Raw genomic sequence first — 16573 nt, forward strand, 5'->3', positions numbered from 1 at the left:
TATCAATGTTACCTGCCAGGTAGAGGTGTGCAATAGATTCCAGAGAATATGGATTTCCATGCTTGCTCACTATCACTAACATGTCCGGACATCACATTAAGCCATAGTTTAGCAAGACAAGCATGAGTTTAGTGCTCCATCTGAACACTACTGAACCTACTTTTCTTAATTTTAAGTATGCTTAGTTGAAACAAGCTGGGCCCATTAACCAACAAATTTGAAGCTGACTTGTTTACCATTGTTAAGAGTTGCCAAGTTGGGACAACATAGCAAATTGTGCTTAATATTAGTCAGAAACAAAAACTCCCAGACTTCACCAGAGGGGAAAGGAAGGTTTGTATGATTTCAGTAGCTAAACTAAAGTTTAGCATGATGTCAGAAAGAAGCCAATGACTCCATTGCAAACATGACAATGAAGATACAATAGAGAGCGGTATTCATGGAACTTTCACCCAGTGTCGTCTCATTGAAATGAATAAACATGACTAAGTCAGGCCTATTAATTTCAGTACGTCTACTCTGAGTAAAACTTTCTTGAACACCACCCACTAGTTCTAAAATAATAAAATGTCTCAACTGGGTTTTCTTTTTTTGTCGATCTGCCATTTGCGCCGAACTGCTATAACTCCTTGGGAATCCAAAGCTTCAATGTGCAGAATGGCTGGACCCCTTCAGGCATGATTCCATAGAGGTTAATTGGGTGGCAGAATGGCCTCCAATTCTGGCAATAAATGTCCAGCGACTTCATAATTCCATCATTAAACAATGAGGTCTTAATATGGGTGATCACATTTTATCGAATCAAGCCCTGAGGCATCTCCGGGATAAGCCATCCTTCAGGCAGTAAAGCTCAGCCAATGATGCCCCCTGCCAAGTTATGCACCTTAATTCAATTGGGCAGAAGACAATTAGTATTAAGCTGTGAAGATGATGATGCTACGGCTGGCTGTGTGTTAACTAATAGTAATAACGATAATTGAAAATCTCCCCACAGGAGAGATAAACTCTAAAAGTCTTTCATTCCCAATTTTTTTTATTTCTTTTAAAACCAGGCGCCTTCAGCTCATAACACACACATATATAGAACTGAGCAAGAAAAGTACATATTGCTGAGAGTGTATTTAGGCAGGTTGTCTATACACTTTTATTCTGACAGACCCTTGGTTTTTACTTTGTGGGGGCCACATTGTTTAATGAACACTTTACTGTCAGTTTGTGGCTATTATCAAAGCAGCAGGGAAATGAATGCCTTACTGTCAATTTGTGACTGTTATTGAAGCAGCAGGGAGCTTATGTAGGTTCCTTGCACAATGTACAGCCTTGATTTCCCAGGGTTACATATTATACAGGGAAGCTTAACCAGTAGAGCAGAGATTGGGGGCGGGGGGGTTAGAGCTCCTACAGACAGATTGGTTTAACCTGGAAGATGAAAGCCTAAACAGGATTACTGTGAGTGGGCCAAAGTCATCTTATGATATTTGGGGATGACTGAGTCTCTTTAGTACTAGATTGGCGCCATCTGGTATTGCATGTTTAAAAAGCATTCAACTCATTAACCAATGCAGCTGCGTTCTCTGTCGCCCCCTGGTGTCAGTCCTTGGAAGACATCCATGACAGCACCAAAGGCGAGGATGATCATTAGGATATCCCCTCATTTTCTACTGAGAGTTGCTGCCGGTTGGATCAAAAGTAGCACCTCATTTCCCAGCACAGAAGTGCCAGGTTGACCCCAAGATTAGGAGGGTCAGCATGCATTGTGTGTGTGTGTGTGTGTGTGTGTGCAACATTAAACATCTCCTGAGACTGCAGCCTTCTGTGACATCGCAATGGGCCCCCTCAACATGGGGGAACGGACGGACTGGGTCCCATTCAAACAAATATTGAGAGGGCTGAAGAATCCTTTGTCCCCTAGAGTTGGTGTGCCTGCCTCAGTGCAACTTTTTCAGTGCTGAGATGACTGTGGTGCTGCTGGTCACCTCAGACGTATTGCATTATTCCTGGAACCAGTACAGATACATTGGAAATTTTGGTGCATCCCCCCCCAAAAATATTGTCTATCCCTAAAGCCCCATAGGTTAAGGTAAAGGAACCCCTGAATGTTAGGTCCAGTCGTGGACGACTCTACGGTTGTGGCGCTCATCCCGCTTTACTGGCCAAAGGAGCTGGCATGCAGCTTCCAGGTCATGTGGCCAGCATAACTAAGCCACTTCTGGCGAACCAGAGCAGCACACGGAAACACCGTTTACCTTCCCACCGGAGTAGTACCTATTTATCTACTTGCACTTTGACGTGCTTTCGAACTGCTAGGTTGGCAGGAGCAGGGACCGAGCAACGGGAACTCACCCTGTCACGGGGATTCAAACTGCCGACCTTCTGATCAGCAAGCCCTAGGCCCAGTGGTTTAGACCACAGCGCCACCCGCGTCCCTAATTTTGACCTCAGGCGAAAAGTGTGGTAATCTAAGAACACTGTTGTGTGTGTTCTTATTTTCCTTGTAGAAGATTGCTTACGCTATGTTTAATTCTGTCTCTGTGGGCAGCTTCAGCACAGCCAATCCCTTCAAAAGGGTGCCTGCTGTGATTAGAAAAATGGGTTAACAAAGTGCTTTGAAGCCTGGGCCATTGTGCTGCAAGGTTAACTTGTTAATTGAATACTGAGTGAGCATAAGCAGGAATCTTATAAGAGATGTCCAGTTATTATAAGCTCCGGACTTCCTATTGTGCTGTGGAGAGAGGGAGGGAGAAAGATGGGAGGGGAAGCAAGGTCTTGGCCTTTATATATGGTGAAGCTGCCATATACCACTGCTCTTTTGTTGCAACAGCCAATGATATCGTTGCTATGGTAAGAACAAAGGATAGCCTGTGAGCAAAAGGCAGCCAAAGTCGAATTCTCAAAAGGAGGCTGAGTTAAATATAGAAAAGGAAGCATTTATTGAAGCAGTGCAAGAAAAGGTCCCCCAATCTAGCTTTTTGTGGGTGTTAACATGGGGCAGAAAGGAAAAGGCCACTTTCATCAAGACAGCTCCTAATTTCCATCTCTTCCATCTCTACCCCCACCCCTCACTTCCTAAAGATGGCAGGGTGTCTATTTTCACCTTGGGTTTGAAATCACAGCAGTTCTGGCTTTCTTCTGCTTTTAAAAAAGGAGTCTCACCATTGTATAGCTCTAAACTAAATATTACAACCGTACCCTGGATTTTGAATGGCTTAGTAGCTGAACATATTGACTCCTGAATGCCACAAACCCAGAAGTAGGTGTTCCGGTTTGTGAACGTTTTTTGGAAGCCGAACTTCCTATGCAGCTTCCGATTGAGTGCAGGAAGCTCCTGCAGCCAATTGGAAGCTGTGCCATGGATTTCGAACGGTTCTGGGAGTGAAACGGATTCCCGGAACGGATTAAGTTCAACAGCCAAGGTACCACTGTACAGCCAAATAGATTTTTTGGGATATGTGGATATTGTGAGCATGTTCTTGAAGCTAGTACGATGTCAAATCATGTCCCCAGAAATGAAAGAAGCTTCTGTTTTTTCTGCTCCGTTCATAGATGTCGGGCGCAGAATGCCCAGAGTGAGGAATTAACTCCTTATTGTCAAAAGTGCATTTACAAATTAGGAAAGGGCATGTCCATTAGTCCTACATGTCTCAGCTAGTCCTAGGTGTGCACCTGATAAGGCAGTTGCTGCACAAGAGAGACCTCACCCCACCTCAGCTTATGTATATGCCTTCCTGAGCTGTGTGCAAGCAGGCAAAGACTGTGTCTGTATGCAACCTGCTTCTGCTCCTCCCACTTCAATCCTCTTCTGGTTCAGGGAGCAATGGAGCAGGAGAGATGGGAGCAGGAGGTAGTGGTGTGGCAGTCCTTTACTCAACACAAGCCTGAGCTATCTCTCCATCCTCCTGCACCTGTTCTTCACTCTAAAATCCTGAAGCAACTTCTGCCTGTGACTCTCATCTCCTGGCTGTTACAGGCTCTCCCACATCACTGCTCCCTTCTTCCAAATCAGCCTCCTTCTCTTAGTGCCCACTCCTTCAGTTTTCAGCCAGTCCCTGACAATAGAGTACTTTAGGATTACAGGGAACATTGCGTTAAGCTTACTTTTTTTCTTTTCTTGTAAGGAGGTCAAGTGTGGTATGAACTCTACTTGTCCAATGCTCTGCAGCCTCCCTGGCTGCCCACACGTCCCTGGGCTTTAATTGATGTTTGGAAAGCTGGGGGCACATGGGTTCCAGGCATCTGAGACAGCTGCACTTGGGTTTTAATGGGAAAGTTCTTCCTTTTACCTTTAAGAAAAACACCACAATGATTTATTTAAAAGTGAAACAGATGATAGATAGATAGATAGATAAAGAACAGCTATCAAGTGTTTGATAGGAAACTTCTTCAGCTTCATACACTTAGGGGAAAGCTCAGCTGAGAATTTTATAGATATTTCATGAGGTACAGGCACCCGAGAAGGTTGCAGAATGTGGAGCATTTGAGAGATAATTCATAGAATGAAAGAAAAGACACACAGCATGAATGGGATGGTGAGGCTGGTGCCTCAAGTGTGAACCCCTATCCAGGAGATTTCACCAACATTTTGTTTCCCCTTTGATCATTTTAAAATGCTATTTCTTTCCTTATTAACTGATGGAGCATCATAAACATAAAAAATAAATTAAACGTGAAAGAAAAGTGTGGCACAGCCCTAATCCCTGGTGCTGTAAAATAGTAGTTGTGTTGCCAATTACAAGGCTTCTAAGGTAGAAGGCAGTTGTAATGTTTTCAGAGCAGAAGGCCACCCTTAAACTCTACATCCTCCCCAGAGGCAAGCTCTTGTGGAATATCCTTCATATTTGCAAGGGAAGCTGGCTGCGTAAGGTGCTGAATGGTCGCCACTTTTCCACCCTCCCCCCAGGTATCTCCAACAAAGCAATTCCTGGAGTAGTTTTGCCCTTTCAGACAACAACTCCACCCCTTAACAAGATGAAGAATTGACAGATGAATGTGTGCTCCTTCATGTGGCACTGGGGATAAAGGTAAAGGGACCCCTGACCATTAGGTCCAGTCGTGACTGACTCAGGGGTTGCGGCGCTCATCTCGCTTTATAAAGCCAATGCAATTCTGGGCTGCATCAATAGGAGTATAGCATCTAGATCAAGGGAAGTAATAGTGCCACTGTATTCTGCTCTGGTCAGACCTCACCTGGAGTACTGTGTCCAGTTCTGGGCACCACAATTCAAGAAGGACACTGACAAACTGGAACGTGTCCAGAGGAGGGCAACCAAAATGGTCAAAGGCCTGGAAACGATGCCTTATGAGGAACGGCTAAGGGAGCTGGGCATGTTTAGCCTGGAGAAGAGGAGGTTAAGGGGTGATATGATAGCCATGTTCAAATATATAAAAGGATGTCACATAGAGGAGGGAGAAAGGTTGTTTTCTGCTGCTCCAGAGAAGCGGACACGGAGCAACGGATCCAAACTACAAGAAAGAAGATTCCACCTAAACATTAGGAAGAACTTCCTGACAGTAAGAGCTGTTCAACAGTGGAATTTGCTGCCAAGGAGTGTGGTGGAGTCTCCTACTTTGGAGGTCTTTAAGCAGAGGCTTGACAACCATATGTCAGGAGTGCTCTGATGGTGTTTCCTGCTTGGCAGGGGGTTGGACTTGATGGCCCTTGTGGTCTCTTCCAACTCTATGATTCTATGATTCTATGATTCTATGATTCTATGATTCTATGATTCTATTGGCCGAGGGAGCCAGCGTACAGCTTCCAAGTCATGTGGCCAGCATGACTAAGCCGCTTCTGGTGAACCAGAGCAGCGCATGGAAATGCTGTTTACCTTCCCGCCAGAGCGGTACCTATTTATCTACTTGCACTTTGACGTGCTTTCGAACTGCTAGGTTGGCAGGAGCAGGGTCCGAGCAATGGGAGCTCACCCCATTGCGGGGATTTGAACCGCCGACCTTCTGATCAGCAAGCCCTAGGCTCTGTGGTTTAACCCACAGCACCACCCGCGTCCCTTCAGCACTGGGGATAGTCTTGTCTAAAGCATATGGAGTGCATGGTCAAGCCTGCTGTTTGAAACAGCATTGATTTTGCTGGTATGCTGTGACAGATTTTGCCTCTGTCACTTCAGTTACAAAGCTAGGCTCACCCTTCTGCTGGTTAAGGCAAGCTGTGACCTCTGGTTTTGTTTGTGTTCACTCTCTGTGGCAAGAATTGTAGTAGTAGTTGGCTGTCATGTAAACTTCTTGCAAGGAAAAGGGGTCAATTTATACATTCAGCAGAATCAACTGCCTAATAGAATTCCTAGCTGGACTTGTACTTAGAGATGATCTTGTACGTGGTGTTTATGTCTCCCCGATTAGTTGTCCTGCAGGACTTCAGCTTTCTTTCTTTCTTAGTGCATTTTCACATGCGGTAAACATAATTCAAAGTACAATAAACAACAATAAAATCAGATAATCTGTCATTTCTTCAAAAAAAGGCATAACAGCAGCTTAAAATTGGAACAACTGCAGTGGTACCTCGGGTTACATACACTTCAGGTTACATACGCTTCAGGTTACAGACTCTGCTAACCCAGAAGTAGTACCTCAGGTTAAGAACTTTGCTTCAGGATGAGAACAAAAATCGTGCTCCAGTTGCGCAGCAGCAGCAGGAGGCCCCATTAGCTAAAGTGGTGCTTCAGGTTAAGAACAGTTTCAGGTTAAGAATGGACCTCTGGAACAAATTAAGTACTTAACCCAAGGTACCACTGTACATAAAATCAGTATGTATGTATATCAGAAACTTTCATAGGCCTCTACAGATGTTTCTGTGAGTCCGGGGAGGTTGTCTTGCTATATTGTTCCATCTCATATGGAAAATAAATGGATGTCAGATGTTGTAGAAGGATAAAGGATTCATCTTGCCTATGGCTGCCCTGATCAGGCAGGTCAATTACTTGGGCAGAGCAATGGGTCACACCTGAACATACCATGAGTCTATTGACAGGCCTATTGGAGAGTGTCAACATTTAGTTATTTCTAAGTGAGCAGCTACCAGCAAAAATGCCAATATCTCCTGGTGAGATAAATGTTGATTCAAGGCTAGCTTCCATGTTGAGGACACCTTAGTTTGTTGTGTGTCACTCAAAGATGTATAGCTGCCATGACAGCCTGCCAGCTATTATTATGGGGGATGCGGGTGGCGCTGTGGTTTAAACCACTGAGCCTCTTGGGCTTGCCGATCCAAAGGTTGGCACTTTGAATCCCCGCGATTGGGTGAGCTCCCGTTGCTCTGCCCCAGCTCCTGCCAACCTAGCAGTTCAAAAGTACACCAGTTCAAGTAGATAAATACTGTAGGTACAGCTGGAAGGTATATGGCATTTCCATGCGCTCTGGCTTCTATCATGGTTTCCTTTGTGCCAGAAGTGGTTTAGTCATGCTGGCCACATGAACCAGAAAGCTGTCTGTAGAAAAAACGCCGGCACCCTTGGCCTGAAAGTGAGATGAGTGCCGCAATCCCATAGTTGCCTTTGACTGGACTTAACCATCCTTTACCTTTTTCTTTTTTCTTTTTTTTTACCAGCTATTATTAAGTTATCGGAACCTCCAGGAATAAGTTAGCTTCACTCTTCTTAAATGCAGTGTTTTAGGATCAGTTTATACATTCAGCAGATTTAAGTGGATCGTAGATTTCAGACTGCAGGTGAACATGAGAAGACTGATCTGAATGTTATCCTTCCTGAACATATAAAACAAGGTTGTCAGTGAGAAGACTCATCTTTGCCCTCTTCCCAACTTGTTATTCTGGCTTGTGTGTATGGCATTCCCCTTACTACCTGAAGGAGTAGAGCTGTGTATCTGGTCTGGGCAAACAAATCCCATAATGAGTCCTGCAGCGGCATGTGGGAAGCAGCTACTGCACTCACAGGTAATGCCTGTAAATATTTTTATGTTATGGTAATCTAGCAATACCGAGGTGCTGATAGTCTTTTGATATATTTAATCTTGTGGGATTTTTATGGAGATAGGCTGAGTTTCAGCAACACAATTTTTCAAAGTGGCACCTTAGGTGCTCTGGTCACTTCTATCAAATCTGCTTCCACATTTAGTGGAAGAGAATGCAATTACCTGCAAGTTGTTTTGCATAAAAGATAAAAGGGGAGCATCTATGCAAAGCTTGATGGAGGTGAGCAACCTTTTCAAATCTAATCAAGTAGCATGGATGGTTTCATTCTTGACACAGTTTTTTGCAACTTCTAATCACTGAGAAAGCGCAGATACTTAAATCTAGACAGTGCAATTAAATTGATGGCAAGTAAAACATCCAAATTGGTTTGTATTTGTTGTAAAAGGACAGTTCTCAACACAAAGAACAATGTTAACTGGTGCTTTCAATGTATCTACTTGCCTATTTAGGAGCACAGAGAGGCGAATGGTTAAATAATCCAGATAAATGTTATGTTTTTGCTTTTAACCATCTTAATACTGCCTGAATCCAAGGGGGGCATGGTACAAGAGATATAAGGTTAAAAAGGTAAAGGACCCCTGGGCGGTTGAGTCCAGTCAAAGGCGACTATGGGGTTGCAGCGCTCATCTCGCTTTCAAGCCAAGGGAGCCGGTGTTTGCCCACGGACAACTTTCTGGGTCATGTGGCCAGCATGACTAATCCACTTCTGGCGCAACGGAACACCATGACGGAAACCAGAGGGCACAGAAACGCCATTTACCTTCCCGCCGCAGCGGTACCTATTTATCTACTTGCACTGGCATGCTTTCAGACTGCTAGGTTGGCAGGAGCTGGGACAGAGCAACAGGAGCTCACCCCGTTGCAGGGATTCAAACTGCAGACCTTCTGATCGAAGCAAGCCCAAGAGGCTTAGTGGTTTAGACCACAGCGCCACCCTCATCTCTGTTAACCTTCTCTATTAACCTATACAGCATCCCACTCTGGGTGGGATTCATCTGATGAGTCCTTTCAGTTCAAGTCCTACACAAGGGCTTCTGCTTGCATAGTTGCGCTTTCCCCACCTCTCCTTCCCCTGCACTCCCTTGGTGCCCCCCAAAAGTGGCTGTGGAACAGTTGGGAGGTGCTCCTTAACAGCACATGCAGGAGCAGAGGGCGAACCATTCTGTCTGGCAAACTGCAATGCTTGAGCTGATACAATTTGATTGGTTGCATTTCTTTGCCACTTTTCTTTCATATGAACCACAAAAGGGCTTCCAAACTATAAATGACAATACCATAACAGTACATAATAGAGCATCACATATACGGCACAAAATCTTTATGGGCTAATAGCCGTAAATAAATAAATAAATAAATAAATACGGCACAAATCATATGAAACAACTGACAAATCACCAATAAAACAAAACAAATACAAACACTATGAGCAATGCAGCAACTAAAAAAATAAGTGAAACCTCACCATTATAGGGAAAGTCATATGATTAAAAAATCAGCATGGCATTTATAATCCATAAAACAATATTAACAGATTAACAACCAAAAGAATACACACATGCACCATGCCAACATGATGGGGTGTTCACCATAGTACAATGTTGAATTCCACCTCCTGTAATTTCCTACATTAATGAGTCTGATTGCTTTGTGCAGTTAAAAAAATGTCTTCTAGCGTCCAATTGAATACAGCTTAATAGTCATGCATAGCTTTCCACCAATGGTTCAACAAGCAAACTTATTTTTTCCTGCATACAAAGGATTGCAGAAATAAAAGTGTTATCAAGCACTTAGCAGGTCAGGTGGGGAGGAGGAAATGTGGTGAGGTCTGCTTCCTACTATGGGTGAAGGCAACTTATTTCCAATACTATCCCCCAGATATTGGGATCAAAAAGAGAGGTGTCTGGACACAGGTTAATGGCATTCCTTGCTGCTGCCTTGGAGCCTACAATCCAAGTTCAGCCTCCAATGGCAGACCCAAGTTTCAAAAAATGGACAATCAAAAAGGGAAGCAATCAAAGGAGCAAATAGATAGGCACTTTACAATAGCAAGAGGAATCCAATTAAAGTGAAGCTCTTACATCAACGGAAGGGGCAAGCATAAGCTAAACTGTCCTGGATCATGCCTTCCATCTCCCTCCCCTCCCCATTTGTCTTTATTAATTCACTTGGTATGCCTATATTGATTCGGGCTTGATCTCAGCATCTTTTGATAAAGGGTTGCCTTCTTGCTGTTGGGAAGCCTGTGGTGGAACTCAGCTGGGTTATCTGATTTCTTCCTGCCAATCAAATATATCTTTTTCTACCCTAGGCAACTATAGATTTACTGTTTCTAGGGATGGGAATGGTGTGTTGAGGGGGACAAGCTTGGAGAAGACCTGGCTCTGGGTGCTGTTCTACCTGCTATATTCTACCTCCTCACATGCCCTTTTGTATTTTAGAACGAGCAATGCATTTATGACACAGACAAAATACACAGGATGCTTTATAATGTGGTCTGTATCCCTGAAAGGTGACAATTCATTGAATGAGTTCCCGTCTGCATGCAGGAGGCTGTTATTTTACTGAAAGCGTCTTTTTTTAAGAGTCTTGTGTGAAATATGTGTCTGCCGCCAACAAATGACAATTCCATGTTGAGGCCCCTTTCCCCAACTCCCAGTGCACAGAACAATGCCATGCACTCAAATTATTACACTGAACATTCTTCCCATCCCACAGCAGGCAGCAGTATAGAGTGATTCATAGTGATAGTGGTAAGTGGCAGAAGACATACACTATAAGAATATCAAGACACACAATAAGCAGTACTGGAAAGGGATAGGGTTGGATAAAGACCTTTAGAGGCCCTGAGCTTCTTCTTTTTTGTGCCCCTGTTTATATCTAATTCAAAATATGAACAATAGTAAACAAAAAAAAAAATCAAATTTTATGTTTTCAAAATGAAGCAAATCTTACAGTAAGATGGGAAACAATGTTTATTTTTGTATATTTGTATAAATAATGTTTATTTTTGTTCAGCTGCACAATATGGTCGGTGGTAAATCTGGCAATGGATTTTTTCCCTTGATGTCCTAAGCACGTGCTTATTTCGCTTAATGGTTAATCCAACGCTTGAGAAGGGAAAGGGGACATGGCATGAGGCTGCTGCTGAAAACATTTTTCATACACCTTGTCAGTTCATCTTAGGTCAATGGATAAGGCAGTATATGAACCTTCTCAACAGTGGCACCCTCCCTATGGAATGTCCTCCCATCAGATGACAGGTAGATAAAGAATTACACAACTTTTAGAAAACATCTGAAGGCAGCCCTCTTCAGGGAAGTCTTTAATGTCTGACATTGTATTATTTTTTATATTTTGCTGGAAGCTGCCCAGAGTGGCTGGGGAAACCCAGCCAGATGGGCAGGGTATAAACAATAAAAATATTGTTGTTAACCAGCTCCCTTAAGCAAATGTTGTCATGAGGTATCCCAGAAACTTCATTCTGAGCCAAAATTGTCTCAGGACCCCTTTTGCTCAGTGATGTGAGGCCTGGGAGAGCTGTAGCTGAGGACAGAATTCCAGACTCTCCAAGTGTACCTATTTCCCAGGGACAGTCCTGGATTTACAGAAGCTGTCCCAGTTTCTGATTTGATCCTGGAATGTCCCACTTTTCCTTAGGATGTCTCTATTTTCAGTGGAGAAATGTTGGACGGTATGGAACACGGCTGTTTTCACACACCCCAACATAATCTGGTATTGACCACAGAGTTAAGAATTCCAGGAGACTGAAAAAATGGTTTTCAGACCTTATGGCAGTGAAGAGGAGCTTAAAGTAGGTGCTGAAAATTGAGAAAACTCTAAAGTCAAAGGGAGAGTTCAGTACAATCTGCCATGGCTCATTGTCAAGCATAACTCACTGTCCCAGAAGCAGAACTCTTGTTGCTGTTTGATAAGCAAGGGAGACAGGTCCCTTGGCAGTCCTAAACACACCCTACCCAAGGATAACAAACAGATGGTACTTTAATCATTTATTGATAAAGCATTCGATTGCGGCATCTCCCAAGTTGCACAGGGTATACACACTACTTCTAAGTAGGTAGCTAGGCATCTACAACCCAGGCTAATGCTCTGGAGTGGACCCCTGGAGCAACAGCAGGCCTACACCTTTCCCCAAACCTAAATACTGTACCCTCATCTGATGGGCTGTACATTAGCTGCCACTGTACCTGGTACTTTAAGCCCCTGTCCTTGGAGACAGTGAAGGAGGGGGCAGAGGAGATCCCAATGGACCAATGGGGATGTGGGTGGTGCTGTGGTCTAAACCTCTGAGACTCATGGGCTTGCTGATCAGAAGGTTGGTGGCTCGAATCGCCACGACGGAGTGAACTCCCATTGTTCTGTCCCAGCTCCTGCCAACCTAGCAGTTCAAAAACATGCCAGTGCAAGTAATTAAATAGGTACCACTGCAGCGGGAAGGTAAATGGCATTTCCGTGCACTCTGGTTTCTGACACGGTGTTCCGTTGCACCAGAAGCTATTTAGTCAAGCTGGCCACATGACACAGAAAGCTCTCTGTGGACAAACGCCGGCTCCCTTGGCCTGAAATGGAGAAACTGGGGTAGCATCAACAGATGAATGGGACCAGATATTAATCATGGTTGCAGTTGCGGTTGATGATAAATGGGCTAGGTTAAAGGCCTCATAGAACAAATTGTGCAAACTGGGGGAATATATGCAGATATGATTAATTTACACAAGCCATAATGTTCAGGTGTTCTTGGTGCAGAATTCAGGTTAAATTATTTATAGTGCAGAGCACTATACCCCTTTTAAGTTTATCTCTTCCTCCAATCTTCCCATAGTCCTGGTGTATCAGTGTCCAAAATAACACAGTATAGGCATTTACCAGCTGTCTATGATGGAGTAGTTGGATGCAGAGGCATGGTAGGAGGACCTAGCTGGGAACCCCTCCCCCCAAAAAAGGGAATAAGGCTCAGAACCTGGGGATTGGCGGTGGGGTGACAAGAAGTGGTCAGAGGGAGAAGACTTGAGAGGAGGAGGTACAGAAGCTGTAGAGGTAACAGGGCTTAGTGAGCTGGAGGAGTCTATGGAAAGGTCTCATTAACCTGACACTGTTTTTGCTAATAAAGAGTTAACACCAATTTGCTCAGTGTGATTTACTGCTGGCTTGCTCCTATCACTGTAACCACAAGTCTTAAACTGGGGGACTGATGTTCTGGGGCCATTCTGGGACAGGAGAATAAAACTATAAAAGGCTACATGTCATCACTGATGTGTGCTACTCCCAATATCAGAGGTGGCATAGCTCTGGATATTAGTTGATGGGATTAGAGATGAAGGAAGAACCCATCTTAAATGGAATTTGGTGGTTCTGACAAGTTTGAGATTTTCCCATATCGGAAAGCCTACTGCATTAGGCAACAAGTTATGTCCAATCTGTTCATGTGTTGTCCTTTAAAAACAGAAAAGACTGATTATTTGCAAATTAGACACATAAATACATAGATTATACATATATGTATAAAAATGTCAAGTCACATGTACTGTATTGATTGATTGAATTTATATACCACCCTATACCTGGGGGTTTCATGGTGGTTCACAGAATAAAATCAAGATATAAAATCACAAAATACATAATAAACATAAATACAACAACCCAATAACCCCCCTACCACCACCACCACCAACAACAACAAAAAAACACATTTTAAAAGGTCATAGGATGTATATCAGATCAATCAAGAGCCTGGTTTAAAAGGTACGTTTTTGCCTGACGCCTAAAGGTGTATAAGGGATGCGGGTGGCGGTGCAGGTTAAACCACAGAGCCTAGGACTTGCCGATCAGAAGGTCGGTGGTTTGAATCCCCGCAACAGGGTGAGCTCCCATTGTTCGGTCCCTGCTCCTGCCAACCTAGCAGTTCGAAAGCACATCAAAGTGCAAGTAGATAAATAGGTACCGCTCCGGCGGGAAGGTAAACGGCGTTTCCGTGCACTGCTCTGGTTCTCCAGAAGTGGCTTAGTCGGCCAGTAAAGCGAGATGAGCACCGCAACCCCAGAGTCGGTCACGACTGGACCTAATGGTCAGGGGTCCCTTTACCTTTGCCTTTACTAAAGGTGTATAATGAAGGCGCCAGGCGAACTTCCCTGGGGAGATCATTCCACAGACGGGGAGCCACTGCAGATAAGGTCCGTTCTTGCGTTGCCACCCTCCAGACCTGCATAATAATTTTTATACAGTTGTATGATGCATTGTCGTATGTATCTGATTCTGTGCCGGTTTCTTTGGAAAGCCAAGAGTGTATGTGCACAGAATTATGCATATAATATGTGAGAATTGTTTGCATTGTTAGTGAAAAGGATAAAAGACGAAGACGCAAGACAGGGATTCAAAGAAATCAGTGCAGATAAGGTGGTCATCAATGTTTTTCAGAAAATGTGATTGCTAGCTGGGGATGAAAATGAAGGAAAGTGCTGGTCCTGCTTGAGGGCTTCCTATGAGCATCTGGTTGGCCACTGTGAGAACAGGATGCCGGACAACATGTTCTTTGTTCTGAAGCATCAGGGCTTTCTTGTGTTCTTAGCAGACATGGCAAGGATGCCAGTGTGCTCTGCCTTTGGGAGACGGAGAGAACTTCAAAGACAATAGCAGTCTTTACCCTATTCTTTGTAATCAGCAACTTTGTGCTATAAAAATTGATATTGAATTCATATTCATATTAACTAAACCCCAGTCATTACCCTGGGGCTTTATGAAACAAGCTGTCGATTGTGTTCGTTGCTTGAAAAGCTTAAGACCCATTTATAAAAGATGCTTCTGCCTTCTGACGTGTAGCTGATTTTGCAACCAATTCATTCAAGCCCTTATATAGCATCTTCTCCCCGGTGGCTCAGTGTTTTGTGGATTTTTCTTGCCAGCTAAGATATTTAGTTAGGTCAGTAAACTGACCTCATTCAAATATATTTGTTGTACACTTGCTTGCTATAAAAGGGAGAGAGAAAAACCTTCTGTTTAGAAATCTCATACAAATAGCCTTACAGGGGATTCCTTTTCGATATAGAATAATAGAATTGTAGAGTTGGAAGGGACCTAAAAGTCATCTAGTCCAACTCCCTGCAATGCAGGAATATGCAGCTGTCTCATTGAGGAATCAGCACCATGCTCCAACCAATTGAACTATCCAGGCTATATATTTTCAGTGTTACCCAGAAAAAAGTCAAAGGTTAGTGTGAGTATCAAACTAGTCCTTGTCTTCATCTGCAGCAAGAGGATATTATTTTTGCCCTGTCTGAACAAGCTTGTAATTAAGCATCCTACCAAATTTCAGGTAAAACATTCTTTGAGCTGAATCTGGAGGTCCCTAGGCAGGCAAAACAGCCATTGAAGCCATTGTAGTAGCACCTGGCTTGAGCACTTAAACTCAGTGTCATGGAGCCAGCTCTGGAAAGAACCAATGTTTCTGCAGCTTATGGAGATTGTTCCTTCGCTAGAGCAGAGAGGCTGCATGTTGATGTCAATCGACATTTGATGATCTCCTTCTACTAGTCAACAATAGAAATTGTCCTTTCATACTGCATCACAGTGTGATACGCTGGTTTGACATCATCTGATAGGAAGTGCCTACAGAGGGTGGTGAATACAGCACAAGATATTATGGGCTGTCCCGTGAATCCACTGGATGAAATAGCAGAAGAACGTTGCCTCGGGAGAGTGAGGAAAACCAACATTAAAATGCAGCCTCATTTCAGTAAAAACTCAAATCCAAAACTTTTTGGGGATGAAAATGTCAAATCTTCACCAAGGCCAACTATCCAGACGGGGCCTATGTGGGCCAGAAAAAAGCCAGGGAAGTCCCCAAATAGGAGTTCCATCACAGAAGGAGAAAGGAAAAAAGAAAGAGGGGAAGGGGATCAAGTTGATTCCAAGCCAAAGGCCAGGCAGAACAACTCTGTCTTTATAGGCCCTGCAGAAAGAAATCAGATCCTGGAGGGCTCTGGTCTCATGAGACAGAGCGTTCCACCAGGCCATTGCTGAAAAGGTCCTAGCTCTGATTGAGGCTAATGTTGAGTGCTCCTCTTTCCCCTTGTTGAACAGAAGGTGACGAGCAAATTCTTTTGCTTGGGACACGCACTGCTCAGACCATAAAAGGCACTAAATTCAAGAAAGCAGAAATTGAACATCACCAACATGATACCTAATTGGCTTTCTCAATAATGCCTTTTCACGTAAATGTTTGCGACATAATCCCTTGTTAGTAGAATGTAAGGTGTTGCACAGTATGCATGAAATTCAGACTGGATTATAAAATCATTTATTTTTTTCAGCTACTAGCACCTCTGGCCAATGTTACTTCTGTATTTTTCATGAGTAGCACCCCAGGCCAAAATTCCTACTGCATTTTGCATGAGTTGGGTAGCTCTTTACCAGTGTTCTAGGTGCCAGATGGAACTATTGTGTGATGCTCTGCAGGAGTGGAGAGGGGGGAGAATAAAGAGGGGGGCTGGGTGTCCTGTAAAGAATCTGTGTGTTTCATGGACAGATGGGAACCAAAAGGATAAAATGTGCCCCACCATGCATGAAAATGGAAATGCAAGGGATAATTTTAATACCCTTGTTTATCCCAAGTAGCTCATT

At 43.7% G+C, this 16573-nt stretch overlaps 1 protein-coding gene across 2 annotated transcripts in view; it reads left to right on the forward strand.

Moving 5' to 3' along the window:
* Nucleotides 1–16573, forward strand: part of CDH18 (cadherin 18) — a 632508-nt gene that overhangs the window by 91398 nt on the left and 524537 nt on the right. The window lies entirely within an intron of this gene.

Source organism: Podarcis liolepis (genome assembly GCF_965112155.1).
Source record: "Podarcis liolepis genome assembly, chromosome: 8".
NCBI classification, from domain to species: Eukaryota; Metazoa; Chordata; class Lepidosauria; order Squamata; family Lacertidae; genus Podarcis; species Podarcis liolepis.